Source organism: Trichomycterus rosablanca, chromosome 6 (assembly GCF_030014385.1).
Source record: "Trichomycterus rosablanca isolate fTriRos1 chromosome 6, fTriRos1.hap1, whole genome shotgun sequence".
Lineage (NCBI taxonomy): Eukaryota > Metazoa > Chordata > Actinopteri > Siluriformes > Trichomycteridae > Trichomycterus > Trichomycterus rosablanca.
Window position 1 is genome coordinate 47,501,866 of NC_085993.1, and position 24,496 is coordinate 47,526,361.

General features: G+C 39.8%; 1 protein-coding gene across 1 annotated transcript in view; it reads left to right on the forward strand.

Annotated features, from left to right (window-relative positions):
- The window catches only part of brinp3a.1 (bone morphogenetic protein/retinoic acid inducible neural-specific 3a, tandem duplicate 1), a 56,520-nt gene that overhangs the window by 22,292 nt on the left and 9,732 nt on the right, over positions 1-24,496 (forward strand). The gene's annotated exons all lie outside the window — the stretch shown is intronic.

The window sequence follows — 24,496 nt, forward strand, 5'->3', positions numbered from 1 at the left end:
TACAATTACTGACTGTAGTCCATCTGTTTCTCTTCATGCATTGTTAGCCCCCTTTCATGCTGTTCTTTAATGGTCAGGACCACTACAGAGTAGGTGTTATTTGGGTGGTGGATTATTCTCAGCACTGCAGTGACACTGACATGGTGGTGGTGTGTTAGTGTGTGTTGAGCTGGTATGAGTGGATCAAACACAGCAATGCTGCTGGAGTTTTTAAACACCTCACTGTCACTGCTGGACTGAGAATAGTCCACCAACCAAAAATACCCAGCCAGCAGCGCCCCGTGGGCAGCATCCTGTGACCACTGATGAAGGTCTAGAAGAGGACCGACTCAAACAGCAGCAATAGATGAGCGATCGTCTCTGACTTTACATCTACAAGGTGGACCAACTAGGTAGGAGTGTCTAATAGAGTGGACAGTGAGTGGACACGGTATTTAAAAACTCCAGCAGCGCTGCTGTGTCTGATCCATTCATACCAGCTCAACACACATTGACACACGACCACCATGTCAGTGTCACTGCAGTGATGAGAATGATCCACCACCCAAATAATACCTGTTTTGTGGCGGTCCTGTGGGGGTCCTGACCTTTGAAGAACAGGGTGAAAGCAGGCTAAAAAGGTATGTAGAGAAACAGATGGACTACAGTCAGTAATTGTAGAACAACAAAGTGCTTCTATATGGTAAGTGGAGCTGATAAAATGGACAGTGAGTGTAGAAACAAGTTATGGCTGATCGGTGTATTTTATTTGTTTATTTAGTTTTGCTTAATGCCTAATGCTAAATGTCATAGTGGGTCCAACATCGATAGAAATTCTGGGTGCAGGGTGGAAATACAATCTAAACAAGGTGCCAATCTTTCTCAGGGCAACACAATCTTATTATACTGTACCTATTATACCTAGAAAGAGACAGTTTGCCTTTTTGCTTGTGTTTGGGAGGATATAGGAACAGAAGTACCTGGAGAAAATCTACAACATGCAAAACTGCTGACAGTGATCACAGACAATGATCAAACCCAGGATTAAAATTGCTGTGTGGTATCCACCATCGTGCTTATTAAAATAAATACACAATAAAGTCATATTGATTGTCATTATGATTGATAGAAAAATATTTCAAGACTCAGCATCCTTAATGCAGTTATTGGATGAAGATGGAAAAGAATACAGTTAAATAATTGCTGATCATTTTCTTGTTAAACATTATGATGCCACACAGGGAGTAAACTGCCAATACAAAAGCGCTGCAAGGTTTTAAACATAATAGACTATATATATCAAGTAAATAAATATGAAATTGGCAGTAGAATTATGCATCAGGGTGAGAAATGATATTTCCATTCCAATGTTTCCCTAAGACCCTTCCCATTTGTCATCCAATTTGAATACAGTCAGCGTGTTATTCTCTAATGAGCAAGAGACAAATGAGAAGTGTTTTCTGCACCATTAGTAATAAATTGATTTTTAACCTCAACAGTGAGCGAGAAACTGAAGAAGAAATACAGAATGTGACAGTTGACATAAATCTGGGTTATTCATTAGAATCTGAGACACAGAGGAGTGCAGTCATTACAGTCGGGTATATGAATTAAAATTAGTGCCCATGTGATGTGTTTTACTACATGATGATGATTTTTATTTCCAATATTACATTCAGTTATTTAGTGACTAGATGAGTTAATAAGAAAATTCAGATTTTCTGTAAAACCTACACAAATTCTAATAAGGAAGGATACTTTTTATTTTTGGTTATTCTTTTTTTTTCCCCTTTTTTTTTTATTCTCCCACTTTTAGCACATCCAATTTCTGCCCGTCAATCATCCTCTCACTAATGCTGGTCCCTGCTCCTGATTGGGGAGGACGAGGCTGCGTGGAGCCCCCTCCGACACGTGCACAGCAATTGAACATCTTATCGCCTACACTTGACGAATGCAGTGCAGCACAGCGCTGTGTACGGAGAGCCACACCCCCTACAGCACTCCTTTCCCATCTCCGTGCGGGTGCCACCAACCAGCCAGCAGAGATCGTAATTGCACTAGTCTGAGAGAGAGTCCCCATCTGGCTTAATCCCGTCCCTATCTGAACAACAGGCCAATCGTTGTTCATGTGGCCACTCAGCCTCAGCCGGCAGGCAGAGCCAAAATTCGATACGATGTATTCGAGATCTCAGCTCTGGTTCCAGCGTGTGTTTTTACCGCTGCACCACCTGGGCGGCCTTATTAATGTACTCAGATGTGTGCACACATATGAACTAGAAAGTAAAATAAATCTTATAAATTCTCAGGTTAATCACACACACCATTAGCTCTGTGTGCTTTTGGAATAATGTATTATACACCGATAAGGCATTACATTATGACCACTTTCCTAATATTGTGTTGGTCCCCCTTTTGCTGCCCCATACACAACAAACTGTGATGCACTGTGTATTCTGACACCTTTCTATCAGAACCAGCATTAACTTATTCAGCAATTTGAGCTACAGTAGTTCGTCTGTTGGATCGGACCACACAGGCCAGGCTTCGCTCCCCACGTGCATCAATGAGCCTTGGCCGCCCATAACCCAGTTGCCAATTTACCACTGTTCCTTCCTTGGACCACTTTTGATAGATACTGACCACTGCAGACCGGGAACACCCCACAAGAGCTGCAGTTTTGGTGATGCTCTGACCCTTTGTCAAACTCGCTCATCGACTCTAACACATCAAGTTTGAGGATAAAATGTTCACTTGCTGCCTAATATATCCCACCCACCAACAGGTGCCGTGATGAAGAGATAATCAGTGTTATTCACTTCACCTGTCAGTGGTCATAATGTTATGCCTAGTCTGTGTATGCTCTTTATTGGAAAAACTATGAAAAAGTGTCCGCCTCTTATGTATGATTGCTTGCATATGTGATTAAATTAACAAAAGGCAGGTATGGCTTTAGGTATAGTGACTAAAAATACCACATCTGTCCCACTGTGTCGATTAGAAATGGAGCACAGTGCATTTCCAGCCTAGTTTAGACCTACTAGTGTCCTCATTAATATAGTCTTTACCTTCTTAAGCATTTTCTCATAGGTGCTATTCTTAGTAAATGACACAACAAAGTGTGACACAACTAATTATTGTGTTTAACATCAGTTTTGTTCCTATTTGGGTCAGTAATCAAAGTCTCTGATAATGGAAAAAAAAATGAGAGAAGTAAAAGATCTGCTGGTAATTATTACTGCTTCATTTCTTTGCTCTTTTACACAGTATACTCAAAACTTTCTAATTCTAACTCAGAAATAGAAGAACATTGGAAACTGAAAAGATTTATTCCAGCTAATCTTAGTGGATGAGGTCTCTTGCACAGAGCGTATCACTGTTTCATTTAAAAGGCTAAGCTGAAAGTATTAAGCACTATCTTTTACTTCCTGCTGGTTTACTGGGGTTCAATTTTTCAGGAATGTAATTCCATTTCAAGGCACTCTTCCTTCTTCCTTCCTTCCTTTCTTTCTTTCTTTCTTCCAGCCACAAGCTGATTCACAATATGAGCAGACACAAGGTGTGTAAGCATACTCAGAAGAAGCAAAAATGTAATAAAAACAGCTGCTAAGATTTTCAGAGACAACCACAATGTGTTCAGGCACATAGGTTGTTTCACAGTTGCATTATCTATTGATTACAGATCAGTACAGATGTATGTAGACACACACCAATCAGCCATAACATTAAAAACTCAAACAGCAGCAACAGATGAGCGATCGTCTCTGACTTTACATCTACAAGGTGGACCAACTAGGTAGGTCTAATAGAGTGGACAGTGAGTGGACACGATATTTAAAAACTCCAGCAGCGCTGCTGTGTCTGATCCACTCATACCAGCACAACACACCACCACCATGTCAGTGTCACTGCAGTGCTGAGAATGATCCACCACCCAAATAATACTTACTCTGTAGTGGTCCTACAGTCAGTAATTGTCGAACTACAAAGTTCTCCTGTATGGTAAGTGGAGCTGATAAAATGGACAGTGAGTGTAGAAACAATGAGGTGGTTTTAATGTTATAGCTGATCAGTGTATATGTCCTATTCTCATGAATGTAAGGTTGTACCAGGCTAATACTAAGTATAGATAGTATATAGTACAGATAATACTGACCTAAAACTCTATATTTATATATGCTAAGTGCTTACCTGTAAGCAAAGAAAAGTAATTGTCCCAAAAATGTTTTATTTTACATATGGAATATGACCAAAGTATGTGGACACCCCTCCTAATTATTGAGTTTAGGTTTTTCAGCCATAACCAACAGCTTTTAGCCGTACATTTTGTACCAACAGCTTTGTGTGTGTGTGTGTGTGTGTGTGTGTGTGTGTGTGTGTGTGTGTGTGTTTATATAGTGTCTTGTTGTCTTCCAGTGTCAATCACAGCCAATCAGTGTTCTGGTAGCAAATTTTCACACACCGCCCAGGTAGCATCCTAGATCACTTAACTTGAACCTTTGGTCCTTGTTTTCTGATAGATCAACGTTTAGGACTGAACCATGCTTTGAAACCTGCTTCTGTTTATGCTTAAATGTATCAAACTCTGGGTCCAAATGGACCAAAATGTAACTAAAGTGCAAAAATTCCCCGAGACAGGGCGGAGCAGTGGCTAAGTGGGTGGCACTGTCGCCTCACAGCAAGAAGGTGTGGAGTTTGCATGTTCTCCCCGTGTCTGTGTGGGTTTCCTCCGGGTGCTCCGGTTTCCTCCCACAGTCCAAAGACATGCAAGTGAGGTGAATTGGAGACACTAAATTGTCCAAGACTGTGTTTGGTATAATCTTGTGAACTGGTGAATCTTGTGTAATGAGTAACTACCATTCATGTCATGAATGTAACCAAAGTGTAAAACATTACATTAAAATCTTAATAAACAAACAAACAAACAAACCTCAAGACACTCTACTTGACATTTTATTAGATTTGACTCTGTTTATCTTCACACTAATTGAAGCAAGTGTGTTGTTTTTGGCATATTTGCATATTTCTACCTTGTAATTTAGGGCTATAAGATTTTTATGCCTCTGTGAACCATCATTGACTAATAATAGAAAGCCAGATCTTTTATGAGCTTTTTAATGTCTCTATTAAAATGATAGATTAAAATTGTGTAGACAACATATCATCATTAGTACTTGTTATTTAGTCATCGTTGGCAATTATATCAATTCAATTAAAACATATCCTGTAACAATGCTCTTTTTATAGCATAGTGGTACAATGTTGGCTCTGTTCCTTTAGCAAATCACTTTTAAAGATTATAGATGTCTCCCAGTGGACTCAACGTCTTCTGCTTTTTGGAAACCAATCCTAAGTCTCTAAGTTATTTATCACTTTATGCTTTAATTCTGTCTTGCCAGAGAGAGTTTTTATTTATTTATTTATTTTTCTTGTGTGCCTAGAACACATGATCTGGTTTGTCTAAATTCTAGTTCAGCTGAGATCAAAGTTCGAATCTCAGCCATGAAATTATTCTGCTCAGGCATCCAATAAACACAGTTGGCAGCGTTTGCAGGAGGGGAAGTCACATAGAGCATAGCGTGCGTCTCCATGCATGGCACAGCTCTGTGTGGAACCTGTTAATATCAGATGAAGGTGACCACTGGCTTCTCTCTAACCTACCTTTCCTTATCATTAGTCAATAATTATTACAGAGAATAAGAATCAGAATTAAGACTATACTTAATGTTTCACTATTTAAATACACTATTTAAATACACTGATCAGCCATAACATTGAAACCACCTCCTTGTTTCTACACTCACTGTCCATTTTATCAGCTCCACTTACCATATAGAAGCACTTTGTTGTTCTACAATTACTGACTGTAGTTCATCTGTTTCTCTGCATGCTTTGTTAGCCCCCTTTCATGCTGTTCTTCAATGGTCAGGACTCTCCCAGGACCACCACAGAGTAGGTATTATTTAGGTGATGGATCATTCTCAGCACTGCAGTGACACTGACATGGTGGTTGTGTGTTAGTGTGTTGTGATAAGACACAGCAATGATGATTGAGTTTTTAAACACCTTACTGTCACTGTCACAATCCAAAAATATTCAGCCAACAGTGCCCCATGGGAAGAATCCTGTGACCAACTCAAACAGCAGCAATAGATGAGCAGTCGTCTCTGACTTTACATCTACAAGGTCAACCAGTTAGACAGGAGTGTAAAACTTCAGCAGCGCTGCTGTGTCTGATTTACTCATACCAGTACAACACACTAACACAGCACCACCATGTCAGTGTCACTGCAGTGCTGAGAATGATCCATCACCTAAATAATATCTGCTCTGTGGTGGTCCTGATCATTGAAGAACAAGATGAAAGCAGGTTAAAAAAAGGATGTAGAGAATTAGATAGACTACAGTCAGTAAATGTAGAACTACAAAGTCCTTCTATATGGTGAGTGGAGCTGATAAAATGGACAGTGTGTGTATAAACAATGAGGTGGTTTAATTGTTATGGCTGATCAGTATAAAATCAGCACAGTTTGTGCAAAAATTATTCTTTTTCTCTACTGTGATACCGGTTTTGCTGCTCTGTTTTGCACTATTTAAACCCTGTGTATATATCCATATAATCATGTAAATATTTTATATTTCATATAATTTTAGCTTATTTTATGTTGTACCAAGTCATCTTTTATTTATATATTTTTTAATATTTGTAATGTTATTTTTCATTTTCTTATTGCTGCTGGTCTCACTGAGAGCACCCTAACTACAATAACAATAAAGTCTATTTTATCTTATCTTAAATTTGAGGCAGATTTGAAGTAGACTAAAAGTCACAATGCCACTATTGTTAAAAACTACAGTACTGTTGTCACTTGGACATCAAACTAAAATATGTACAGGCACTACAGCAATAGTTAGCTGCTACAGTCAGAAAGGCAGTATGGCTTATGACTCCTTGATTAACCAGAGAAACTAAATTTGTCTTTTTCTTTTTCTTTTCTTTTTAATTAACATTTGACTCCGTTCATGATGTGCTGTGAATCAAGCATAAACCGTGTAGAGTTTTACCAGCTATCTCTTGAGCTATACGTGTCTTTGTTAGCCGCTATGAAAGTGCACAAAGACCTCGTTCTGGCTTTTTCCCAGCCAGGGCTCATCAATACTCTTTTTTATATGAATGCATATTATATTTATTTTAGCAGACCGTAGGATTGATTTTTGGTTTATTAGCATATACAGTGTATCACAAAAGTGAGTACACCCCTCACATTTCTGCAGATATTTAAGTATATCTTTTCATGGGACAACACTGACAAAATGACACTTTGACACAATGAAAAGTAGTCTGTGTGCAGCTTATATAACAGTGTAAATTTATTCTTCCCTCAAAATAACTCAATATACAGCCATTAATGTCTAAACCACTGGCAACAAAAGTGAGTACACCCCTTAGTAAAAGTTCCTGAAGTGTCAATATTTTGTGTGGCCACCATTATTTCCCAGAACTGCCTTAACTCTCCTGGGCATGGAGTTTACCAGAGCTTCAGGTTGCCACTGGAATGCTTTTCCACTCCTCCATGACGACATCACGGAGCTGGCGGATATTCGAGACTTTGCGCTCCTCCACCTTCCGCTTGAGGATGCCCCAAAGATGTTCTATTGGGTTTAGGTCTGGAGACATGCTTGGCCAGTCCATCACCTTTACCCTCTGCCTCTTCAATAAAGCAGTGGTCGTCTTAGAGGTGTGTTTGGGGTCATTATCATGCTGGAACACTGCCCTGCGACCCAGTTTCCGGAGGGAGGGGATCATGCTCTGCTTCAGTATTTCACAGTACATATTGGAGTTCATGTGTCCCTCAATGAAATGTAACTCCCCAACACCTGCTGCACTCATGCAGCCCCAGACCATGGCATTCCCACCACCATGCTTGACTGTAGGCATGACACACTTATCTTTGTACTCCTCACCTGATTGCCGCCACACATGCTTGAGACCATCTGAACCAAACAAATTAATCTTGGTCTCATCAGACCATAGGACATGGTTCCAGTAATCCATGTCCTTTGTTGACATGTCTTCAGCAAACTGTTTGCGGGCTTTCTTGTGTAGAGACTTCAGAAGAAGCTTCCTTCTGGGGTGACAGCCATGCAGACCAATTTGATGTAGTGTGCGGCGTATGGTCTGAGCACTGACAGGCTGACCCCCCACCTTTTCAATCTCTGCAGCAATGCTGACAGCACTCCTGCGCCTATCTTTCAAAGACAGCAGTTGGATGTGACGCTGAGCACGTGCACTCAGCTTCTTTGGACGACCAACGCGAGGTCTGTTCTGAGTGGACCCTGCTCTTTTAAAACGCTGGATGATCTTGGCCACTGTGCTGCAGCTCAGTTTCAGGGTGTTGGCAATCTTCTTGTAGCCTTGGCCATCTTCATGTAGCGCAACAATTCGTCTTTTAAGATCCTCAGAGAGTTCTTTGCCATGAGGTGCCATGTTGGAACTTTCAGTGACCAGTATGAGAGAGTGTGAGAGCTGTACTACTAAATTGAACACACCTGCTCCCTATGCACACCTGAGACCTAGTAACACTAACAAATCACATGACATTTTGGAGGGAAAATGACAAGCAGTGCTCAATTTGGACATTTAGGGGTGTAGTCTCTTAGGGGTGTACTCACTTTTGTTGCCGGTGGTTTAGACATTAATGGCTGTATATTGAGTTATTTTGAGGGAAGAATAAATTTACACTGTTATATAAGCTGCACACAGACTACTTTTCATTGTGTCAAAGTGTCATTTTGTCAGTGTTGTCCCATGAAAAGATATACTTAAATATCTGCAGAAATGTGAGGGGTGTACTCACTTTTGTGATACACTGTATACCGATCAGCCATAACATTAAAACTACCTCCTTGTGTCCATTTTATCAGCCTCAATGGTCAGGACCCCCACAGGACCACTACAGAGCAGGTATTATTTAGGTGGTGGATCATTCTCAGCACTGCAGTGACACTGACATGGTGGTGGTGTGTTAGTGTGTGTTGTGCTGGTATGAGTGGATCAGACACAGCAGCGCTGATGGAGTTTTTAAACACCTCACTGTCACTGCTGGACTGAGAATAGTCCACTAACTGAAAATATCTCCAGCCAACAACGCCCCGTGGGCAGCATCCTCTGACCACTGATGAAGGTCTAGAAGATGACCAACTCAAACAGCAGCAATAGATGAGCGATCGCCTTTGACTTTACATCTACAAGGTGGACCAACTAGGTAGGAGTGTCTAATAGAGTGGACAGTGAGTGGACACCAGCTCCAGCAGCACTGCAGTGTCTGATCCACTCATAGCACAACACACACTAACACACCACCACCATGTCATTGTCACTGCAGTGCTGAGAATGATCCACCACCTAAATAATACCTGCTCTGTAGTGGTCCTGTGGGGGTCCTGACCATTGAAGAAGGGTAAAAGCTAAAAAAAAGTATGTTGAGAAACAGATGGACTACAGTCAGTAATTGTACAGTAGAACTACAAAGTTATTTTATATGGTAAGTGGAGCTGATAAAATGGACAGTGAGTGTAGAAACAAGGAGGTGGTTTTAATGTTATGGCTGATCAGTGTATATTTATTCAATGAACTATTTGTTTGATCAAAAGCTTTTTAAATAACTTTTGAAAAGGTTTCATCACTCTGTGCACATCAACACAAATCATTTCATTTGTTTCGAACCTACTTCTTACACTCCCGCAGACTAATTCATTACTCATGTGTGCAGAACGGATCACCTTTTTAAACCGATAATGAGGTTTCCTAATTCTAAATGTTACAAAGAAAGAATCCCCAGACTTTAATTAATGCATGGAGTGTTAATTATTCCCCAGCCTGTCTTATTAGAACACAGGTTGTATTAATTGATTACATTTGTTAATTTAATACTAGGTAGACTTCTGTATAAGTTAAATGTTAACTATACTGTATTAACTTCTGATAGCCAACATCTGGCCATTCCAGCAAAGTTCCACCCACACGGAAATGTAATATATACAATTACTGACTGTAATCCATCTGTTTCTCTACATACTTTTTTAACCTGATTTCACCCTGTCAATGGTCAGGACTCCCACAGGACCACCACAGAGCAGGTATTATTTAGGTGGTAGATCATTCTCAGCACTGCAGTGACACTGACATGGTGGTGGTGTGTTAGTGTGTGTTGTGCTGGTATGAGTGGATCAGACACAGCAGCGCTGCTGGAGTTCTTAAATATCGTGTTCACTCACTGTCCACTCTATTACACACTCCTACCTAGTTGGTTCACCTTGTAGATGTAAAGTCAGAGACGATCGCTCATCTATTGCTGCTGTTTGAGTTGGTCATCTTCTAGACCTTCATCAGTGGTCACAGGACGCTGCCCACGGGGTGCTGTTGGCTGGATATTTTAGGTTGGTGGACTATTCTCAGTCCAGCAGTGACAGTGAGGTGTTTAAAAACTCCATCAGCGCTGCTGTGTCTTATCCACTCATGCCAGCACAACACACACTAACACACCACCACCATGTCAGTGTTACTGCAGTGCTGAGAATGATCCACCACCCAAATAATACCTGCTCTGTGGTGGTCCTGTGGGTGTCTTGACCATTGAAGAACAGTGTGAAATCAGGTTTCAAAAGAATGTAGAGAAACAGATGTACTACAGTCAGTAATTGTAGAACTAGAAGGTGCTTCTGTATGGTAAGTGGAGCTGATAAAATGGACAGTGAGTGTAGAAACAAGGAGGTGGTTTTAATGTTATGGCTGATTGATGTGTGTGTATGTATATACACATATATATATTTTTTTAAATTAATTCATTTATTTTTTTCTCAAAGAAGAAATGCATTTGGCTCTTTTGGTTTTAAGTAATTTACATTATTGTGATATAAACCCTTTAAATCTGTTCACAAATGTCCTTAATTTTCTCAAAACTATCAGTGAAATGTAAGAACTCTCAGATTTAAATGTGTGAAACTAAGGTGTAACAGGACGGTTTTCTTTGTTTGCTCGGAAACATAGCTCAACCCGTTGTAGTCCCAAATGGACTACAAATCCCAAGAGATGTAGCACTAATGAGCACTAATGCATCATACCTGATTACAGGACTATTTAAGGAAAGTCCAGAGATCAGTGCAGGCTATTGCTAATTTGTTCCAGATTTCTGGAGCCTTTTTTTGAGCTGATTCTTACAGCGTTGTCTTTTTTTTTAACCAGTTAACCAATTTTTGGCTTTTTCTTTCCATTTAGGTTTCTTTTTTAGATACACTTTAGAAAGAGAAGCATTGGAACTTTGCGTATCAGCGGACTAATGGACTGAGTAGCTGGTTGGCTGACTCGTCGCTGTTCCACTTAGTGCTCTTTCCCTTTAGCTGTAAATAGATGGTTGAGAGAATCTCTGTGGGAGAACAGTCGACCTTCTCGCTCCTCCTTGGTCTGTGCAGTAAACCGTTCCCTACATTAGCTGTGTAGCTAATGTTTAATTCTGTAGAAACTAGAGCTGAAAAAGGACTTTTGATTAAAATGAATATTTTATTTAAGTGTTATGAGTGTATGGGAAATATATTATTTACAGTGTTTCATTTTATATGAATATGGAAGTAGAGTTTAGTTTGTGGGTGTGGGTGCTACACAGCGACATAAGGTCCTGAGATGCTGGTTCATACTTCAGCTCATGCCACTTTCAGTAAGAGCCTTCACATGTTCTCCTATGTCCTTGTGCATTTCCTCTAGGTTCTCTAGATTACTCTCATCTAAACATACATTGGTGAATATGTTTATGATAACTGTACAAGTATATCATTAGGAATTAAAATAATTATGTTATTTATGAAACTATAATGGGCGGAACGGTGGCTCGGTGGGTAGCACTGTCGCCTCACAGCAAGAAGGTCCTGGGTTCGATCCCCAGGCGGGGTGGTCCGGGTCCTTTCTGTGCAGAGTTTGCATGTTCTCTCCATGTGTGCGTGGGTTTCCTCCGGGAGCTCTGGTTTCCTCCCACAGTCCAAAAACATGCAGTCAGGTTCATTGGAGACACTAAATTGCCTTATAGGTGAATGTGTGTGTGTATGTGTGTGTGTGTATGTGTGTGTGTATGTGTGTCTGCCCTGCGATGGACTGGCGCCCCATCCAGGGTGTAACTGTGTACCTTACGCCCATTGAAAAGCTGGGATAGGCTCCAGCACCTCGCGACCCTAATTAGATAAGCGGTTGTGGAAAATGAGTGAGAGTGAAACTATAATGGTAAATGAATGCAACAGACTACACTTTCCAACTACACACTTTCCTGGTCACACCTCTGGCTAAGTAACGACAGTACTCCTACTCACCTGAGTTTTAGCACATCATCAGTTTGCTTACAAAGAACCTCCATACTGCAGTTCCTCACACAGCATTGTACCTTCTGTGCATTGCTGTTTGTATACTATCATTGCCATGCTTTCTTTTGCCTCTTCACTTTGCATGCACACTAGTAACATAGTAATTAACGTTAGCACAGTAGCAACTGGCACTATGCTAGGTGCAGTTGTTCCCTAGTGGTTAAGATACTGGACTAGCGTGCCGCTCAGGTGGCGCAGCTGTAAAATGAAACGCTGGAACACCAGAGCTGGGATCTTGAATACATCGTATCGAGTCTCAGCTCTTCCTGCCGTCTGGGCTGAGCGGCCACATGAACAACGATTGGCCCCTTGTTTATATAGGGGTGGGATATTAAAGCCGGATAGGGACTCTTTCATAACATGCAATTACGACCTCTGCTGGCTGATTGATGGCTGCACAGAGACGGGAAAAGAGTGCTGTCAGGGTGTGTCTCTCTGTACACAGTGCTGATCTGCATTGCACTTGTCAAAGTGTAGGTGACAAAATGCATACTGCTGCTGCCCACGTGTCAGAGGGGGCAAGGGTTAGCTTCATTCTCCTCAATCAGAGCGGGGACCGGCATTGGTGGAGAGGAAGCTTGATGCAATCGAGCAATTGGACGAGCTAAAAAGGGAGAAAAGGGGAGAAAATGAATAAACAAAATATATAAAAAAGATACTAGACTAGTAATCAAAAGGTCGCTGGTTCAAGCCGCACCACTGCCAGGTTGTCACTGTTGGGCTCTTGAGCAAGCGCCTTCACCCTCAATTGCTTAGATAATACACTGTCCCAGTACTGTAAGTCACTTTGGATAAAAGCGTCTGCTAAATGCAGAAAATGTAAATGTAGACCACTGAGAAACCCTTTTTCCTGTATGTCATTCAGTCCTCCAGATTCTCTGTGGTTGTTGGCCTCTACTAGCTCAAGCAACATAACCCGAACATTCCTGGTTGAATGGCAAAATCAAAGGATGGTCAAAGAACTACAATAACAAATGTCTCCAGTTCCAGTGATGCTCTATGACTATTGAAAGACCTACCAGTCCCATTTCCATTAACATCCCTGAAACATACCATCTGAGTAATGTGTTTAGCAAGACCAAAGCATCCAACCTTCCAACAGACCTGCTTCCTTGGGCTTTCCTACCTCGTCCCAGACTATATCATCTATTCCTCAAAGAACCTGAATAATACATCAGTGCATATATTCAAGAGACCCTTGGATGCAAGTGACTTGGATGTCCTGCAGAATCTGCTGGATTATTTATTATGATCAAGAAGAATAGCAGACTAAGACTCTTCATTGACTACTAGGCACTTAATCTCTTAACCAAGAAATTCCACTCAATCCTTTCGTTGGTGCTGGCTACACTGAGGCAGTTATGGGGAGCTCAAATATTTACTAAACTGTACTTAAGGAGTGTGTACAACCTTATTCATATATAAGGAGAGAGTTGCTCTGAGGTCTGTATGCAACAAGGGTCTCCTTTGTGAGTTAAGTCCCATGGTTTGTATGCACTAGAGATAATACCATTTAGGCAGTGCAAGACTGACCTAAACCACACAAAGTTAAAGATTCATGGGATTCACCAATTACATTTCATGCTGCTGTAACCCTTACCTGACTCCTCAAGGAGGCTCCACCCCAACTTACTTGGTCACCTGCTGCTGAGCAAGGGTTCATCCTCCACAAATAGCAATTCACCTAGCTCCATCCTGCATCAGCCAGATCCCACACAACCATTCATAGCTGAAGTGGATGCTTCAGAGGTTAAAGTGGGAGCCATTCTCTCACAGAGCCAAGACAATCCCAAAATAAATGTACCCCATTGCTTACTACTTTAAGAAACTCATCAGCTGAAAGAAATTAGAATGTGAACAATCAGGAGTTGCTTGCTGTGAAAATTTCCTTTCGAGGAGTATTTCCACTGAGATAATTTCATCACAGTCCTCCCAGAGAGGGAAAGTAATACCACAATATACCTTGTGCTGATAAATTGGTTCTCCTCATAGATCAGATGTCTAATTGCTCTCCCAGGTCTCCATAACTTACTGCTTTAAAAACTTACAAACATTTCAGCCTGTCCTCATGAGGTGTGGAATTTATTAGGGCATCATTTCAGTATACCTCTGGAGGGCATTAATATAAGCTTGACTTCTGGTCATCGTCCACAATCAAATGGACAGGTGGAGTGACTGAATCAAAAGCTGGGCAGATACCTACAGAGTCACTGCAGTACGCATATTAACTGGAGAAAGCCATCCACAGACAGAAAACCCGATCATCCCTATCATCGTCGTCATCTGCCCCTTCAAGAAATTCTCTCAGTGATTCAATGGTCCATTATCCAATGTATTAATAAACACTCTAACATGTATTGATTAATATAACCCATAAACTCCAACTATTACCCCAATACAGAATTCCTCCCTCATCACTTGTCTTTGTCTTCAGGCCTGTGATTCCTCACCCCCTTGCAGCCATAGCAAAACACACTACCTATCTCCTTTGTAAAAGAGCTCTACTCCCACAGGAGAGGGAGATGACTCCCTTGTTTCTACACTCAATGTCCATTTTATCAGTTCCACTTACCATATACGTAGAAGCACTTTGTAGTTCTACAGTTGCTGACTCTACATACTTTTTTAGCCTGCTTTCACCCTGTTCTTCACTGGTCAGAACCCCCACAGGACCACCACAGAGCAGGTATTATTTAGGTGGTGGATCATTCTCAGAACTGCAGTGACACTGACATGGTGCTGGTGTGTTAGTGTGTGTTGTGCTGGTATGAGTGGATCACACACAGCAGCGCTGTTGGAGTTTTTAATTACCGTGTCCACTCACTGTCCACTTTATTAGACACTCCTACCTAGTTGGTCCATCTTGTAGATGTAAAGTCAGAGACGATCGCTCATCTATTGCTGCTGTTTGAGTTGGTCATCTTCTAGACCTTTATCGGTGGTCACAGGACGCTGCCCACGGGGCGCTGTTGGCTGGATATATTTTTGGTTGGTGGACCATTCTCAGTCCAGCAGTTAGAGTGAGGTGTTTAAAAACTCCAGCAGTGCTGCTGTGTCTGATCCACTCATACCAGTACAACACACACTAACACACCACCACCATGTCAGTGTCACTGCAGTGCTGAGAATGATCCACCACCCAAATAATACCTGCTCTTACCATTAAAGAACTAACAAAGCATGCAGAGAAACAGATGGACTACAGTCAGTAATTGTTGAACTACAAAGTGCTTCTATATGGTAAGTGGAGCTGATAAAATGGACAGTGAGTGTAGCAACAAGGTGGTGGTTTTAATGTTATGGCTGATCGGTGTATACTGTATACAATACTGTACTGGAAGCCAGTAAAGATCTAGTATGGGTTCAAATCCTTGCAGCTGAATTCTGCACATACTGCAACCTGTTCAAAACCTGAAGATGGAGTCCATAAAATACAACATTGCATTGTCAATTGTAAATGTCACAAATGCATGAATAACAGTCTCAGGAGCAGCACAATGGAGAAAGGAACAGATCCTGACACTGTTATTTAGATAGAACAAGTATTTGTGCTGGTTTGGCAAACATTGACACTTTACTATGACTTGACTAAAATGTGAGCATCAGCAGTCGTGTACAGTTATGTAACATGATGCTACACAACACTATCTACTTTCTAGGTGCAGTGTCATTACGGGGTGATCCCATATTGGCGCTACAGCTAGAAAATCCATCCAGAAATAACATCAAGCGAAAGCTTTGGCTGCTCTGTGCCGCTCACCACCTTTCCCTGGTTTCAGATGTGCTCATTGCTATGCATAGAAAATATTTGCATTTGGCCAGTTTTCAGTTTAAGTCGGACATCTGTCTCTGTTAAAAATTAATCTGCTGATCCCAGTGGAGGCTCGGTGGATTTTTAATTAATTGTGTGGGAACATCAATAAAAAGAATTTAAATGGCAGTGCTAGACTTGCTGAACTCGTGCTTTTCCTCCTCATTTTCTGTTCTTTCACTTTACTAAAGTTATTTCAATTTACTGAATGGAAGTCAAATGAATCACTTACTGATAATGGGAGTTTCTGCTTGTCAGACATATTAGTAAAATTATTTCAACTGTTCTGTTCTTTTTAGATGTTTTGGGGATTTACTAGCATATAGCAGATATGTTCACAAGTCACAAAATACGAGTCAAGTCACGAGTCTTTAGGCTAGAGTCCGAGTCAAGCCACGAGTCAATATAATCTACACAAAACATATATTGGAAATGTAGCATAGAAATAAACAAATAAATGTAAGTTCAGATAAAAAACAACAACAGATTAGCGACTGTATTTTGCCATTTTACTTAGTGCCTTTACTTTCCTAGTCATTGTGCAAATAAATGTAATTTACATAACAAGAAGGTACCAGTTAAAAGCTTAAACTGATACGTTTTGTTTTCATTGCAAAACAAAAGTGTGCGATAAATCACGGCACAGCGGCCAACATCCAAAACACAGCAAAAAAAAAATCATAACCACTGCTTACCTTAGCTTCTGTTCTTCCAGATGCTGTTACATTTATAACCGTGTGTTGTCCCATTAGGAACATAATCCGTTATGTGTGCTTATAATTAAAAACCTCCAAACTTGTTAGAAAGCCAATCAAGCGTTTCATTGACACATCATCTGTGTGACACAAACTGAATAAATGCAAATAACAGCATTTCTTACTAAAAGTTACAATCAGGAAGTCTGACTGGTTCAGAAAGCGTTCTTTCAACCATTAGTGCCAATTCTGTAGGAGCGTTCCTGTTTCAGTAGTTCATGTGAAGTGCACATGAACTACTACGTAGGGTATTCTACCAAGTGAGATTCCAATTCAAAGGTAACGAAAATGTTCTAATGAAGTGAACTTCAAAATGTGTAGGGAGTAGGGAGCGACGCTGTATCACTACACCAGAAGCTGTTTGTATTATTTACCCATTGGGTGTGTTGCGGGTTAAGACAGCTGGAGCATTATTAGAGAGCAGAATATTTATAATAATAATAATTATATATAATTTTCACACGTAACTAATGTTAACACATGCTGATGCTAGCGACTCTTGTTGTTTACAAGTCATTTTTTTGCGAGTCATGCGTCGAGTCATTTGAAACGAGTCGAGTCTGAAGTCGCTGTGTGTGCGACTTACGTGCAACTCAGACTGAAGTCGCAGTCTCAAGTCTCCATCTCTGGCATATAGTTACATTTTACATACATTATTATTTAATTTGTATTTTTACAGATTTTTCATAGCCTTTAAGTTCATGATAAAAAGAATAATATTTCTGATTCCCCCTTCCTGTCTGTTCAGCTTTAATTTATAAGAACAGTAGGAAGAATTTTATTTGCCCACAGGAAAGATATTAAAAGAGCTTTCTATCAGGATCACTTTTAAGTGACGGCAGGGGAGATGGATTTGCCTCCAGGCCGCCTTTTTGTCTTCTCATTTGTCAGGGCTGTGACATACAGTAGCTTTAAATCAAGCTTTTGTCAAGGATGATTGAGTCGTGATCGCCGTCTCAGAGTCCTGTGCTCATCTAGTTTTAGAGATCTGCTTTTATCAGAAGTCCATCACTGATATAGTGATATACAGTATATATATATATATATATATATATTAGGGCTGTCATTAATTGCGATTAAAAAAAATTAATCGACAATAAAATTTTTAATCAAACGATTTTTATTGGGCTATGTTTGTGCTACTTTAAACACACGTCATTATGGTAATTTGCGCTGCTTTAACACAGCAACATTGTGTTTATAATGTATAGCGATAACACGGGTCTTTCTCCAGTTTGTGGTCTTGAGTTACAAATTACTTGAGCTGCTGCTGCTACATATTGCGAAATATAGGGGTGTTTCGTGGGAACATTACAAACACTGGTGTTAAATGGATTGCAATGGACTGTAGATGCTTTAACAGTGTAACCGAGCATCTTTAATTGTATACTAGCTTGATTAATTAAGAAATTAAAGGTACATTAACATATTATCGGGAGCATAATACTTTAATAACTTCTTCTGTTACGGTAAAGCACAGACACACCAGATCACGTGTCAGGATCACGTGTCAGGAGCACGCTATTCCATACATCATGGAATCCCCAAAGGGACAAAACACACCCAACGTGAAAACATTCATCAGACACTGTCATAACACACCACCACAGAAAAGTATGTTGCAATAGTTAACGATGTGGGTCTACATGATGTTATATGTGTTGCATCTATAAATGGTTCATATTAGTATCCTGAGCACCTGTTTTCAGTGGCAGGGTTACGAACAGGAAAAGATCCTCACTTTTGCCAGATAATGTGAACAGACTTGTCATTTTAAATAACTGGCTGAAAGCTGGGCAGCTGTTAACAACTCTATATTGGCGTTGGCTGGCTTTTTAAAAAGTATTTTAGATTTAATAATTTTATCATAATTTTTTATTGGTAAACATGTTCTTGCAATAAAAATGTGCATAACTGTTCAAATTTTGCTTAGTTATTTTTTTCAGTCGATTAATCACGATTAATCTTGATTAAAAATTTTAATCGTGTGACAGCCGTAATATATGTATTATCTTCACACTCCTGCAGAAAGAAAAGAGCATTTAAGCATTTAACACACATATCTATATAACTGTCATAAACGCTGTGACACTATTATGACACTTAAGACACTTTTACACGTCATAAAATGCAAGCTATGGATCCTCAAAACATTCTGCTTTTCTGTCTAAATTACTTATTTTGACTGTATTTTTTATTACAATTACAGTTTGTTACAATTTGTTACAATTACAATTTTTTCCAACAATAGCTGTATTTCTTCCCTGACCATTGGTTGCTAAATAATGGCCCATATATTAAATACATAACCATAAAACTAATGCAATTTACAAACCAAATTTTCATTAAGGCTGGCTTTTGGGGGTCCTGACCATTGAAGAACAAGGTGAAAGCAGGTTTAAAAAGCATGCTGAAAAACAGATGGACTACAGTCAGTAATTGTAGATTTACAAAGTGATTCTATATGGTAAGTGGAGCTGATAAAATGGACAGTGAGTGTAGAAACAGTGGTTTTAATGTTATGGCTGATCCGTGTATAGTTTAATGGAACAAGTGGACATGTTACTGCGAAGTAGGGCAGACATTCAGAAAAAAGTGAAACTACACAACATCCACCTTTTGTCTCACAATACCCCATTAGCACACTGCTGAGAGACGGCACCTTGAAAGGTAGCCCCAAGGTCAACATCCTCTTCCCTTTCTGTAAAAGTAACAGCTGCTCTGCCTTCAACCATCTGTTTGTCCCAGCACCCCTTTGACACAATTGCTGGGTATATCCCAGTCAGCTGCCAATTTAGAAACACACACAGTATGTCCCAAATACTCCTGCTATTCCTAATTAATTACTATTATTTTTCTATTCTTAAGAGCATGTGGATCCCATATGATATCATTTGGCACCCAGAAGTGTGTGGATGCCTATGAATGCCTGGCATCATTGTCAGAGGCGTTTGCATGCATAACAACATTTTGGCCTTAATATTACTTCAATCTGGTGATTACTAATCCACCCATGAGATATTAATACTAGCTATCGAGGGCTAATGCATGCTTTCTGCGAGACGTGTGAAACCAGCAAACAGATTTTAAACTGCTGTTCACGCAATGTTTTTCTCCTTTCACAGAGTTCTATTTTTGTACAATAATAATAATAACAACAACAATAATCATGATTAGAGTATATTGTTCATAAGATGTTTGACTGAATGCGTGTGCAAATTGTAGCACTAAGCCCATGTGCATCTCTTTACTTCTTTTATAAGCAGAGGAAATTTCTTTAGGAAATTACGATGATTTAAAATGCAATTTGTTGCTTATTGTTTACTATGGAACTGTTGTTCTAAGTCCTTTCAGGTCATCCTGCAATCTTTCTTTCTTATCTTGCATGTCATACACTGATCAGCCATAACATTGCTCCTTGTTTCTACACTCACTGTCCATTTTATCAGCTCCACTTACCATATAGGAGCACTTTGTAGTTCAATTACTGACTGTAGTCCATCTGTTTCTCTACATACCTTTTGAACCTGCTTTCACCCTGTTCTTCAATGGTCAGAACCCCCACAGGACCACCACAGACCAGGTATTATTAAGGTGGTGAATCATTCTCAGCACTGTAGTGACAATGACATGGTGGTGGTGTGTTAGTGTGTGCTGTGCTGGTATGAGTGGATCAGACACAGCAGCGCTGCTGGAGTTTTTAAATACCGTGTCCACTCACTGTCCACTCTATTAGACACTCCTACCTAGTTGGTCCACCCTGTAGATGTAAAGTCAGAGACGATCGCTCATCTATTGCTGCTGTTTGAGTTGGTCATCTTCTAGACCTTCATCATTGGTCACAGGACGCTGCCCATGGGGTGCTGTTGGCTGTATATTTGTGGTTGGTGGACTATTCTCAGTCCAGCAGTGACAGTGAGGTGTTTTAAAATCTCCATCAGCGCTTCTGTGTCTTATCCACTCATACCAGCACAACACACACTAACAAACCACCACCATGTCAGTGTCACTGCAGTGCTGAGAATGATCCATCACTGTGGTGTTCCTGTGGGGGTCCTGACCATTGAAGAACAGCATGAAAGGGGGCTAACAAAGCATGCAGCAATTGTAGAACTACAAAGTGCTTCTATATGGTAAGTGGAGCTGATAAAATGGACAGTGAGTGTAGAAACAAGGAGGTGGTTTTAATGTCATGGTTGATCAGTGTATATTGTTTGCTGGTTGTTTTGTTTTTGTTAAGTTACCATTTTGATGTAGCTGTGTATAGCTGGATACCCTACCGCACTTTTGCATGTTAAAGCAGCCTTGGGAGGAGGTGGTTCTATGCCTGTTCTCCCGCACACTGATTCATATCAGCGAGCCAATCATTCTTTTTAATAGAAAGAGCAAAAATGATTCCTGCTCTCTCGTCTCAGTCAGTGTCAGCACCACGTTATTATTAAATGGGCTGTTTGAAAGTTGAGAATTGTAGATTTTTGGATTCATGGATGGCCGGACAGGATAAATTCAGCCCTCAGAATGTCATTTTGTTCTTTGTACCTTGCATAATATCGCCATGGATCATGTAAGGCACAATGACATTTCAGAACAAAACAACACAACGTGTAGTGCAAAGAAAAGCTGGAGTAATGGTAAAACAGGTCACCTTGGCTTGCAATAAAGAAAAAAACAAGCACTTATCACATGGATTGTTCTACAGAAGTCGTGTGCTGAGTTGTTATGTGTGTTTAGTGAGAAGCAAATGCTGGAATTGAACTCATGAATTTTCAAACTGCAGACATACTGTACTTGATCAAGTCACACAATTGTGTATTTTCTTATTTTTAAACAATGGGAAGTTTTAAGTTGGAATAGTTACTGCAGTGCAGCATCATGGTTCGTGAGGATCAGGGTTCGATCCCCCCTCTGGTCTTGGAAGTTTTGCATGTTTGGCTCATGTTCGTGTGGGTGTCTCCCAGGTACTCTGGCTCTTCCTTCTCTCTTCCTAAAATGTGCAAAAGGTTTATCTGCTGCTTTAAATGTCCTGTGGGTGTACGCGAATGTGTGTGTGTGTGTGTGTGTGTAGGCAAGACTGTCAAGGTGAGACCCATTTTGACCTTGAACAGGATGAAGTGGGTAGTAAAATAAATGCATGGTTGAATAAACAGTTTAAACATGAGCAGTGCACCAGAGTCTGAGGCACATGGGTCCAAACCTTAACTACAGTTACTTTATGTGCAGTGTTTTGCATGTTCTCCAGATGCAAAAGATGGATTGGCTACTCCCTGAATTTTCCTTTTGTGTGAGTAAATGTGCAAGTATGATAGATAGATAGATAGATAGATAGATAGATAGATAGACAGACAGACAGACAGACAGACAGACAGACAGACAGACAGACAGACAGATATTAGACAGATAGATAGATAGGTAGATAGATAGATAGATAGATAGATAGATAGATAGATAGATAGATAGATAGATAGATAGATGGATGGATGGATGGATGGATGGATGGATGGATGGATGGATGGATGGATGGATGGATGGATAGATAGATAGATAGATAGATAGATAGATAGATAGATAGATAGATAGATAGATAGATAGATAGATAGATAGATAGATAGATAGATAGATAGATAGATAGATAGATAGATAGACAGACATATAGATAGACAGATTGATAGACAAACAGACAGATAGATAGATGCATATATTCAGAATTCAATCTGCAACAAGGTGAATGCTATATTGGCCACCACACCTCAAGCGTGGAGGTACAATACCAATAAAATAATACTTTTTTATATCGGTTCTGTGGTTTGTCCTGGCTGAGCAGCGGTTCACAGTTTTCGATCAGCCGCTTTCTTTTTATCTTTCAGATCTTTTCCTCTCACAGTTTGTTTCCTCTTTTTTCAGTTGGAAATAAAAATTCAGAATGTGGTCATGAACTCAGATTTTTGCCAGATCTTACCTAATATAATAATTAATTTCAAACCTTTGGCGAGTCCAAGGTTTTATAGGGTACAGTAACACTGATCTGTGCTGTGTTGTGCTCATTTATTATTATTAATTTTTTTTATCTTACTGCTGTTTTCAGTTATTTTTGACTGTTTCACTTTTCCTGTAGCTCTTCTAGAGAGATTTAGCATTACAGGACATTTCTAAATAAAGCCTTAGTAATCATTTTTGGATGACTGACAGCCTGCAAATTCCATGTAAATCCGGTTCTCATCAGAACTCTGGGATGTTTGTTGAAAATGCTTACTGTGTACACTGCAGTAGACAGATTAGTTTAATCTGAACACTCTTCTATAAGACAAGCTGAAGGGTGCTTTTCATTGAACTTTGTGGCTAACATATGCTATGTTATGTTATGTTGGACTCAATAACAACCTCCACTGTTCCAGGCTTTTCACAAAATTAGGATTTTGTGCCATTTGTGTTAAAATAGCATTTGTGACTACAATTAGGAGGGGAGTCTACATTTCCTTTGCCCATATTGTGCACAAGAGTCCCAAATAGAGCATTACATTTGTGTATAGTCAGTAAACATTTAAAACAGGATTTACAAAGACTAATTATGAAAATGATATAAAACGGGACGTGATTATATGTGACTGTACATGTGCTGTTTGGTTTTGATAACCATGATGAGTTTAGATTTCATGACTTTAAAATGTATTCATTTACGCATGCACATTTATTTAAAAGATAGAAAATAGATAAAATGCTATAATGTTACACCGATCAGGCCTAAAATTATGACCACCTGTCTAATATTGTGTTGGTTCCCCTTTTGCTGCCCCATACGCAACAAACTGTGATGCACGGTGTATTCTGACACCTTTCTATCAGAACCAGCATTAACCTGTCGCCGGTTTACCACTGTTCCTTCCTTGGACCACTTTTGATAGATACTGACCACACAATTTGGCCCTTGTGAAACTCACTTAAATCCTCACGCTTGTTTATTTTTCCTGCTTCTAACACACCAACATTGAGGATAAAATGTTCACTTGCTGCCTAATATATCTCACCCACTAACAGGCGTGATGAAGAGATTATCAGTGTTATTTACTTCACCTGTCAGTGGTCATAATGTTATGCCTGGTCGGGATATATAGTACCAATTATTACATTGACTTTGGTACCAAAATGTGGTACCAGTTACATCTGGAACTACTGCAATTTTTTTTTTTTTTTTTTTTTTTTTTTTTTTTTTTTTTTTTTTCTTCTTTCCAGGATGTTGGTATACCTTAATAGCTTATTTTGGTCCATTTATCTTTCTGACCTGTTTGCCTTATTTATTTACTGCACTGCTTCATTTTAAACTTAGACTGCCTTTGCACTATGTCTTGAATTTGTGATTAAGATGGAATTTTAAAAAACACTCCAACATCCGAAAAACCTCCCGCTCAGTGTTTTAACCTTTACAGACCTTTGCATTATATTTATTTCATTATGTTTTTTTAAACATTGAAACAGCTAAAAGTTTAGACGTAGCAATTTCAAGTGCCAGTTTAATTGCCATTTTTTGCAGTTAGCAGTAACACCCCCAGCA